The sequence below is a fragment of the Dipodomys spectabilis genome, unplaced genomic scaffold, assembly GCF_019054845.1.
Source record: "Dipodomys spectabilis isolate Male_0828 unplaced genomic scaffold, ASM1905484v1 ptg000451l, whole genome shotgun sequence".
In the NCBI taxonomy this organism is placed as follows: domain Eukaryota; kingdom Metazoa; phylum Chordata; class Mammalia; order Rodentia; family Heteromyidae; genus Dipodomys; species Dipodomys spectabilis.
The window spans coordinates 257551-268638 of record NW_024871128.1 but is presented as its reverse complement, the minus strand read 5'-3'; the positions used below and the strand labels follow the sequence as shown (position 1 = coordinate 268638).

The 11088-nt window shown below is 37.2% G+C and overlaps 1 non-coding gene across 1 annotated transcript; it reads left to right on the top strand.

Moving 5' to 3' along the window:
• Positions 1-252: 252 nt before the first annotated feature.
• On the top strand, positions 253-359 carry LOC122098021. The gene has a single exon (XR_006145642.1). It is a non-coding gene; the product is annotated as a U6 spliceosomal RNA (small nuclear RNA).
• Positions 360-11088: the final 10729 nt, after the last annotated feature.

Sequence of the window (11088 nt, the reverse complement as noted above, 5' to 3'; positions counted from 1 at the left end):
TCCAACTGCACTTTTTTTGGGGGGGGTCCATTCGTGGGGCCTGAACTCTGGGCCTGGGCGCTGTCCCTCAGCTCTTCAGCTCAAGGCTAGCGTTCTACCACTTGAGCCACAGCGCCACTTGCAGCTTTTTTCTTTTTGCTGATGTGGTGCTGAGGAATCGAACCCAGGGCCTCATGCATGTAAGGCAAGCACTCTACCACTGAGCCACCTTCTCAGCCCCCACAATGGCACTTTTGATATAAAAAATATTCTGTGCTCAATTCAGCCACACATACACTAACATTGGAACAATACAGAGAAGAGTAGCATGGCACTTGCGCAAGGACGATATGCAAATTCGTGGTGTGTTCCATATTTTTACAACAACAGATGCTGGAGGGGATGTGGCCACAAGGGAACCATACAACATTCTTGGTGGGAGTGTAAACTTGTTCAACCACTTTGGAAGGCATTATGGAGGTTCCTCAAAAGATTCCACATAAAGCTCCCCTTTGACCCAGCAGTCCCACTTTTGGGGATTTACTAAATGATCACAAACAAGACCATACTAAAACTACCAGCACAACTATGTTTATTGCAGCATTATTTACCATAGCTAAGATATGGAACCAACCAGCTGTCCCCATTACATGAATGGATCAAGAAAATGTGATGTATATACACAAGGGAATTCTATGCCTCCATCAGAAAGAATGACATTGCCCCATTTGTTAGGAAATGGAAAGACATGGAAAAAAAATTATTAAGTGAAGTAAGCCAAGTCCAAAGAAACAGGTCCCATGGTTTCCCTTATTTTCAATAACGAATATATGTCTGGGTTAAGCAGACAAGGTCAAAAGCTATGTGCATATGAACAGAAATGATAATGTTAAGGGAATTGAACCCCACGATAGGGAAACAAGTAGTTTTTTGTTTCTTGCTATTGTTTCTAACGTACTTATAATGTGCGATGTGAATTTTCGTTTCTTTGTATGTTCCTCCCCCATGCTATAACCCTTGTTTTCTCTGTATTTGAAGTTGGTGCATCTGCCTCTTGTATGTACGCTTCTCTAATTTGGGGAGGGGAAGGGAAAAAATGTGTGCGCGTGAACACATGTGCATGCATGTGTGTTGGCATGCTCAGAGTTTGAAATCAGGGCTTAAAGGTCTTGCTAGGCCTTTCTTCTCTAGGTTAGTGAGGTACTATATGAGCTACATTTTCTTTCCTGGGTCTTTGCTAGTTCATTAAAAATTTTGAAAAATAATTTCATGAATTTTTTTTTTTTTGGCCCTGATTGACTTCCAATGGTTATCCACAGATCCCAGGCTCCTGAGTAGCTATCCCGAGTAGATAGGATTACAGGTGTGCCTAGCCAATACAAGGCTTTCAGCATAATTTTAAAAGTAGAAGATCATGGGGGCCTGTTTAATTATCTCCTACTTTTAAAACATTTTGGATTGGTTAAATGTGAATTTATTTCATTTTTGGATTCTTAAAAGATAGTAAGTGATGATATTTAAAAGTTTTGGTACTTTTTAAAAAAGGAAACTGGAACTGTGAGACAGAAGAAATTTGTTTCTCTTTGGACCTCAATTTAGAAGCTCAGCTCTGTGCATGATAATCCAATGTCACCAACACAGTCTGTGTTGAAGACAAAATGTGATAGAAAACAATCACGATGGGCAATATTTGCTATGCTATAATTTCTTGGACAATATGAATATTGAATTGAGAGTGTAAGAGAATGGAAAGAATTTACCTACCTTTTGTGTATTGCTGAAAGACTTTTGGAAACTTTGACTCATTTCCTTCCTCACTGTGTGTCTTTGGGCCATGCACTTAGTGCCTTTAATTACAATTTTTCCCAACACTAAAATAGTAATAACATTAGCATTATAGCAAATGTTATCTTAAGAATTAAGAGAAATAAAACTTGTAAAATACTTAACATAAACTTCTATGTATGAGCTTTGAGTTTAGCCAGAAGTTTTTTTTAAAATACTAAATAGAATGTCATAAGTATTACAGAAACCATTACATGTAGTGAGCAATGTTATCTATTAATCATGCTCTACTTCCAAGGAAGCCGGGTAGATAACTTCTCATGCTGTAAATCAAACTGGTTATCTTAAGTCTTGTTAGTGTAAAAATATAAGGGACATAATAATGAAGGAATGTTGTAGACTGAGATGAAGTCCAAAAGAAAATGTACAAAACTGATAAAACAAAAGTATCTGAGCAGTATATTGTGTTTTACATCATTTAAGTTACATCTCAAAGATAAGGCAGACCTAGAAGAATGAATTGTCTTTTTGATATTCTATCATAGGTCTTTTCTCATTCATGTAGAGGCATCATCAGATTTGAGGAACTAAGTTTTTGGTTTGCTTCCTTCCATTTAAGTTACATCATTTAAGTTACATCACAAAGATAAAGAAGACCTAGAAGAATGAATTGTCTTTTTGATATTCTATCATAGGTCTTTCCTCATTCTTGTAGAGGCATCATCAGATGAGAGGAACTGTATTTTTTTTGTTTGTTCCTTCCATTTATTCTTCAGTTTGAAATCTGAACTACATGAGACAGAAAGAAACCAAGGGAAATTAGTCACACAAACTTTGCAAAGAAAAATCAACGTAAAATAAAATACATAGCCTTGTATAAGGTATAACTAAATTGAGTTATATAGTCTCAAGCATTAACAGAAAATGATTTAAGCAATATCATGTTATTGAAAACTGAAAAATGTTAGGAGTTGCTTTATTTTTTCCTTTCTACTACCTTGAAATTATTGATTTTGTACAGAGAGATTAAAGATGAGATTAACAAGAAACTTGATTAAAAATTGTCAAAATTTCTGAATAGATATGTTTACCAAAAAGCTCTGAAAATCGCCAGTGGGTTTACAAAGTTGTGTTTAATACAACTTCTATGCTGGCTTAATGTTTTGTAAACAAAAGTCATTAGAGAAATGCAATTCAAAATTACTATGATACTACTTCATAACTATTATAACTCTTATCAAAAAAATCAAAGGAACCAGGTGTGGTGGTAAAGACGTGTAATTCGAAGCTTTTAGGAGGTTGGAGTAAAAGGATTTGGGTCTGAGGTCATCTTGGGTATTGCACACATTAAAAACATGCCCTTTAAAAAAACTCAAAAGGTAATAAGGTTGGCTGGTGAGAGTGTGGAGAAAAGGAAATTTTCTACACTCTTGGTCAAAATACAGGTTAATACTCTCCTTGTAGAAAGTAGTATGCAGTTTTCTAAAGAAATCCAAAGTTGAAATATCACCTGACCCACCAATCATGTGATTATTTCTCTCTGGGTAACGCAAAAATATATCGGTAGTTCATTGTTATTCACCTTATTCACAACAACAGCCAAGATATAAATCGAAATTCAGTGTTCAACTACAGACTAATAAACAACTGTGGTGCATGCACAAATATATTTTTCTGTTTCATCCTTAAAATAGCAAGAGACTTCTCCCATTAGCCACAACTTATAATGACCTGAAAGATATATTGTAAATGAGGAAAAATGTTGTCTTATGATTTTTGTAAACACACACACACACACACACACACACACCAACCTCAAACATTAAGAGTGAAATTTTTTGAAAAGTAAAGCAAAGTGGAATTGCTGGGGCATTTAGGTCACAATGTAGAAGATAGTAGATATACAGGATGAACCGGTATAGAGTTGTAATGTACAGCATGAGGATACAGGGGACAACACTGGCCTTACATAGGAATGAAGCTAAATAAGTAGGAGTTGTTCTTCCTAGTAGGGGTTGCTCTTTTGGATGCTCTTCCTCCAGTAATGGATAAGATGAGCATAATACTTTAAATATACCTGCCTGTTTGCAGAAATAATAACAAACAATATAGCAATAATGTTGTATGCTCAACATAGGACATGAGATTATCCTTGGTGTAAACTAATTATTACAAATAAGGGAAACCGTAGGACCTATGTTTCTTTTTTTTTTTTTTTTTTTAATTTAATTTTATTTTATTTGAGAACATACTGTACAGAGGGGTTACAATTACATGGTCAGGATAATGCATACATTTCTTACCAAGCATTGCAGCCTCCTCCTTTGTTTACCCTTCACCTCCCTTCCCAGCCTCCCCCCTCCCCCCCACCCAATCATACCCCCCCTCCTCCCCCTCCGACATTGTAAAGCTGGTTTTGACATGACATTTTGTACTTCTCATTGTTGCAACAGGTCCACCTGAATCCTTAAACTACTTGTTTGTCCCCATCTCCTCCACATGTTATACTGACATCAAATATAGTGAAAGCAGGGGTTACACTGTGGGGGAGGGACATACAAAGCAACCAAGAAATAATCTTATAAATGTGTTAGAAACACATGCATGAAAGAAACAAAAACATTAAAATACATATTTGAGGGTTCGTTTTCCTAACATCACATTCTCTGAATTTTTCCGCTTGACTCATACCTATACTAGATATTGCAAATAAGGGAAACCATGGGACCTATGTTTCTTTGGGCCTGGCTTACTTCACTTAATATAATTTTTTCCAAGCCTTTCCATTTCCTAACAAATCGGGCAATGTCATTCTTTCTGATGGAGGCATAGAATTCCATTGTGTATATGTACCACATTTTCTTGATCCATTCATCTATTGAGGGGCATCTGGGTTGGTTCCATATCTTAGCTATGGTAAATAATGCTGCAATAAACATAGTTGTGCTGGTAGCTTTAGTGTGGTCTTTTTTGTAAACATTAGGGTAAATGCCCAAAAGTGGGATTGCTGGGTCATAGGGGAGTTCTATGTGAAGTCTTTTGAGGAACCTCCATACTGCTTTCCAAAGTGGTTGAACAAGTTTACATTCCCACCAACAATGAAGTAAGGTTCCTTTCTGTCCACATCCCCTCCAGCATCTGTTGTTGTTAGAGTTCTTGATTTTTGCTGTTCTAACTGGAGTGAGGTGATATCTCAATGTTGTTTTGATTTGCATTTCTTTTATGGCTAGGGATGTTGAACATTTCTCCATGTGTCTATTGGCCATCCTTCTTTCTTCTTCAGAGAAGCTTCTCTTTAAGTCTTTCGCCCACTTACTTATTGGGCAGTTGTTTCTTTGAGGATTTGTTGTTGGGAGGTTTAATTTTTTGAGTTCCAAATATATTTTAGATATGAGACCCTTGTCCGTTGTATGGCTAGTAAAGACCTTCTCCCAGTCCGTGGGCTTTCTATTGATCTTGCTAGCTATGTCATTTGCCCTGCAGAAGCTCTGCAACCTTATACAATCCCATTTGTCCAACCTTTCTTTGATTTGTTGTGTTTCCGGGTCTCTATTCAGAAAATTTCGGCCTGAGCCAAGGAGACCCAGGGTTTCTCCTATTCCATCCTGTAATGTTTTCAGAGTGTCTGCTTTGAGTTCAAGGTCTTTGATCCATTTGGAGTTGATTCTGGTGCAGGGTGATATATAAGGATCTAGCTTTAGTTTTCTACATGTAGTTAACCAGTTTTGCCAGCACCATTTACTGAAGAGGCTGTCTGTCTTCCATTCTATTGTTTTAGCTCCCTTATCGAAGATTAGATGGCTATAGGTCTGTAGGTTCATTTCTGGGTTTTCAATTCTATTCCATTGGTCCTGAGGTCTGTTCTTATGCCAATACCAAGCTGTTTTGATTACTATGGCTTTATAGTAGAGTTTGAAATTTGGTATTGATATTCCTCCAGCCGTGTTCTTTCCATTGAGGAGCGTTTTTGCTATTCGGGGTCTTTTATTGTTCCATATGAATTTTTGGATTGCCTCTTCTATTTCCTTGAAGAATGAGGGTGGAATTTTGATAGGTATTGCGTTGAATTTGTAGATAGCCTTGGGAAGTATTGCCATTTTCACAATGTTAATCTTTCCAATCCAGGAGCATGGGAGGTTTTGCCATTTTTTAAGTTCTGTGTTGATTTCCTTTTTCAAGATTTTAAAGTTTTCATCATAGAGGTCCTTCACTTCTTTAGTTAAGTTAATTCCTAGGTATTTTATTTTTTGTGGGGCTATTACAAATGAAGTTGCTTTCCTAATTTCAGCCACACTTTTCTCATTGTTGGCATACAGAAAAGCCATTGATTTTTGGGGGTTAATTTTATAACCTGCTACTTTGCCAAAGTTTTGAATCAGCTTGAGTAATTTGGGAGTGGAGTCTATGGGATTCTTTAAATACAAGATCATGTCATCTGCAAAGAGGGAGAGTTTTATTTCTTCTTTCCCTATTTGGATCCCCTTTATGTCTGCATCTTGTCTTATTGCTGTAGCTATGCATTCTAATACTAGATTGAAGAGAAGTGGAGAGAGTGGGCATCCTTGTCTTGTTCCTGAGTTAAGAGGAAATGGCTTTAGTTTTTCACCATTGAGTATAATGCTGGCTGTAGGTTTGTCATATACAGCCTTTATTGTATTGAGGAATGTTCCATGGATTCCTAATTTTTCCAAAACCTTCATCATAAAGGGGTGTTGGATCTTGTCGAATGCTTTTTCTGCATCTATTGAGATAACCATGTGGTTCTTATTCTTGCTCCTGTTGATGTGATGAATAATATTAATTGATTTGCGTATATTGAACCAGCTTTGCATCCCTGAAATGAATCCTGTGTGATTGTGGTGTATGATTTTTTGGATGAATTGTTGAAGACGTTTGGCCAAAATTTTGTTGAGAAGTTTTGCATCAATGTTCATCAAAGAAATGGGTCTATAGTTCTCTTTCTTTGATGAGTCCCTGCCTGGTTTTGGGATGAGGGTTATGATGGTTTCATAGAATGTGTTCGGTAGTGAGCTTTCTCTTCCAATTTCATTGAAGAGTTGGAGGAGAATTGGTGTGAGCTCTGCTTTGAAGGCCTTGTAAAATTCCGCTGTAAAACCATCTGGTCCTGGACTTTTCTTAGCTGGGAGGTCTCTTATTGCTGTTTCTATTTCAATGCTTGATATGGGCCTGTTAAGATAGTTTAACTCATCTTGGTTTAGTTTTGGCATGTCAATATTTGCTAGGAAGAGGTCCATTTCTGTCAAGTTCTCAAATTTATTAGCATAAAGTTTTGAGAAGTATTCCCTTATAATGTTCTGAATCTTGGTTGTTTTCGTGGTGATGTTTCCATTCTCATCTCTGAGTTTATTAATTTGGGTGTGTTCTCTTCTTTTTCTGATAAGATTTGCTAAGGGTCTGTCAATTTTGTTAAGTTTTTCGAAGAACCATCTCTTTGTTTTGTTGATTCTTTCTATAGTTTTTTTGGATTCTAATTCATTTAATTCTGATTTAATTTTGATTATTTCTTTCCGTCTACTGGATTGGGGTTTATCTTGCTGCTCTTTTACAAGGAGGTTTAGATGTGTAATTAAATTGTTAGTTTCAGATCTCTCCAATTTGTTGATGTAGGAGCTCAGAGCTATAAACTTGCCTCTGAGTACTGCCTTTGCTGTGTCCCAGAGGAGCTGATATTTTGTGTGTTCATTTTTGTTGGATAGCATGAACATTTGAATTTCCTTTCTAATCTCTTCCATGACCCACTCATGATTCAGCAGTGTGTTGTTCAGCCTCCATGTGATACCGGACTTTCTTTGGTGGCTTTTGGTGTTGAGTTCTAATTTTATTCCCTTGTGGTCAGAGAGCATGCAAGGTATAACGTCAAAGTTTCTGAATTTAGACAAGTTTGCTTTGTGGCCTAAAATGTGGTCTATTTTAGAAAACGTTCCATGTGGTGCTGAGAAAAACGTGTATTCTGATGCTGCTGGGTGAAATGTTCGGTAAATGTCTGTTAAGTCTAGTTGATCTATGCAGCTGTTTAGATCTGCGGTTTCTCTGTTGAGTTTTTGCCGGGTTGATCTATCTAATGGGGAGAGTGGTGTGTTAAAATCCCCAACAATTAATGTCTTTGGATCTATATGGGATTTGAGGGAAAGTAGTGTTTCTTTGATAAATTTGGGTGCTCCATTGTTTGGCGAATAGATATTTAGAATTGTAATATCCTCCTGAAGGAGAGATCCTTTAATTAGTATGTAGCGACCTTCTTTATCTCTTTTCACGAATTTTAATTTGAAGTCTATTTTATCTGATATTAGGATTGCAACTCCCGCCTGTTTATGCGGTCCGTTTGCTTGGTAGATTTTGTTCCAGCCTTTAACAATGAAAATGTGTTTGTTTTTACGGGCAAGATGTGACTCCTGCAGGCAGCAGATAGATGGGTCTTGTTTTTTAATCCAACTAGACAGTCTATGTCGCTTAATTGGAGAGTTCAGTCCGTTAACATTAAGAGATAGGACTGAGAGGTATTTGGGAGTTCCTGCCATGTTATCTACCTTCTTGGGGGCTGCGAAAACTGGGTTCTTCCTATGGTTCTTGGATTCTCAGTTTGGGTGCAGTTTCTTGGCCTTTATTGTGGTCTTGTTGGTTTTCTATGTGTAGGACATCTTTAAGAACCTTTTGTAGGGCTGGTTTGGTGGAGATGTATTGTTTCAATTTTTCTTTGCTATGGAAGGTTTTTATTTGGCCTTCAGTTATGAAGGAGAGTTTAGCTGGGTACAGTATTCTTGGTTGATAGTTGTTTGTTTTTAGGGCATGGCATACATCATTCCAGGCTCTTCTTGCTTTGATTGTCTCTGCTGAGAAATCTGAGGTGATTCTAATTGGTTTCCCTTTATAAGTGATTACCCTTTTCTCCTTGGCAGATTTAAGGATCTTTTCCTTGTTCTGAGTTGATCCTGTGTGGATTATAATGTGGCGGTGGGATGTCCTATTCTGGTCTGGTCTATTTGGGGTTCTAAAGGCTTCTTGTATCTGGACAGGCCTATCTTTTTGCATGTTTGGGAAGTTCTCTGCTAGGATCCTGTTAAACAAATTTCCTAGACCATTAACTTCTGTTTCTAGGTGCTCCTCTACACCCATTATCCTTAGATTAGGCCTTCTGATGGTGTCTTCCAGGTGTTGGATAGATCTATCATATTTCTTGGACTTGTCTTGGATGGTTGTATGTTCTATCTCTATAATATCTAGGCTGTCTTCAATCCCTGAGATTCGATCTTCTGCATGGTCTAACCTGCTGTCAAGACTCTCTACTTTGTTTTTTATCTCTTTTCCTTCTAGTTGGTCAGCTTTGATGGCTTCAAGTTCTTTGTTGAAGCTCTGTTTTAGGTCTTGTATGAATTTCTTTACTTCCTTAATTTGGTGTTCAGTGTTTGTCCTCAAATCACTTAGTTGATTGGTTATGCTTTCTTTGGGCTCCCATTCCTTCTGTTGGGTTCCATTCAGCATTCCCTTTGTGGTCTCCCTGACTTCCTTCAGCTCTTTGTTAATGGATTCCATGAATGCCTTTAGTGATCTTTGTGTGTTCTCTACCTGGTCTCTCAATTCCTGTATTACTCTTTGATTAGCTTCCTCCTGTTCGTGGGATTCCTGCAGATCTCTTTGAGTGTTCTCAGCCTGCTCACGCCATTCCTCCCTTTCTCTTTGAGTATTCTCAAGTTGTTCACGCAAATCCTGTATCAGTTTTTGAGTAGCTTCCTCACGCTTATGATATTCCTGTATAAACTTCTGGGATGCCTCCTCTCTCTCCCTATCACGCTCATACAGAGTCCTTTGTACGTTGTCAAACTTTTCATTTATCATGTTAGCCACCAGTGTTTGTAGAGCTGTTTGGGAACTCTCCTCTGGATTATTCATTATCTCTTCTAACCCCTGATTATCAAGATTGGGAATTGAGATACCCGAATTTGCCATTTTTCTTGTGTTTTTCCGGCTTACTCTGCCCATTTGAGATGAAGATAGCACCAGTTTTGTGCTAGAACTGTATCTTAAGGCAACCATCAACCAAAGTTTGCATTTGTACAGTCAATAGTCTACAGATACAATCTAGTTCAACAGATACATCTATTCGACATCAAACAACTATATGTTAAAGGACTTAGAACTGCAGAGAAGAATTTGGAAAACCAGAAATTATTAGGGTTAGGGAGAGATGTGGGTAAAAAATAGGAATAGATTGGTGTGGGGAGGCACAGGGAGAGTTAACTATGTCCTAATCACAGTGCAGGAAATAGGTTGGGTAGGATGCAAGTAGAGAGAGAGAGAGAAAGAAGAAAGGGAAAGGGGAATGAAAAGAGACCAGAAAAAAAATAGAAACGTAAAAATTAATGTTATTTTAGAGATTAAAGGACCATCTATTTATAGAGGAATATGAATATGTTGAGAGAAAGGGAGGGACATAGAGGAGATGTGAAAAACTTTAAAAAAATGCTTAAAATATTATATAGGTATAAAGAGGTAGTACTGCTATTAATGAATTTAAGTCTCAGAGGTTTTGAATTGAGTAATAAGTTTGTGGATTAAGTGTGTACACAATGGGGGATAGGGTCTACTGGTTAACTACGGGTTTATCTGAGGATGTGCAGGACAAGAGTTAAGTCATATAAAGAAGAACAAAGAGGAAAAGATGGAAAGGATAGGAGAGTGAGAAGAAAAGATCAGAAATTCATTAGAGCTAGACAAAAAACAAAAAGATAATTAAGAATAAAAGAAAAAGAGAAAGAAGACAAGAAAAGAATGGAAAACACACATTCACGTATTCCTAAAATAAAAATTATGAGGAGAAAGAAAAAAAAAAAAGTTAATGGAAAACAATTATTTTTTCAGAAGAGGCAAAAATTAAAGATTAATAAAAGTTTTAGAAAAGCAAAAAAAATTTTTATATATATATAAGGTAACAAAAGACAAAAAAAATACAAAACAAAAAAAGAAAAAGAAAAGAAGAAGAAGAAGAAAAAAAAAAGTTCTTTGATTTTTTTTTTTTTTTGGGAGGGGTGGGAAGAGTCCTGTATCTCCCTTTTGTCTGTAACCAGAGTCTGGTTGGAGTCTCTGGTCAGCTTGTGGTCCTGTGGCTTGATTGGTTTCTAAAGTCAGTTTGTTCAAACAGGCAGAAAAATGCTCTGCTTTACCCAAGATTTTGAGATCCCCCTCCCAGGTTAGTTTACTGGGACGGTGATCTGCTTTGAGAATCACAAAAGAGGGGGATGCAGTGATGAGGCTAGGTTCTGGGTAGAGTTGAGGCCTTTCTACAAACAGTAGCTTTTCCCTGGGGCT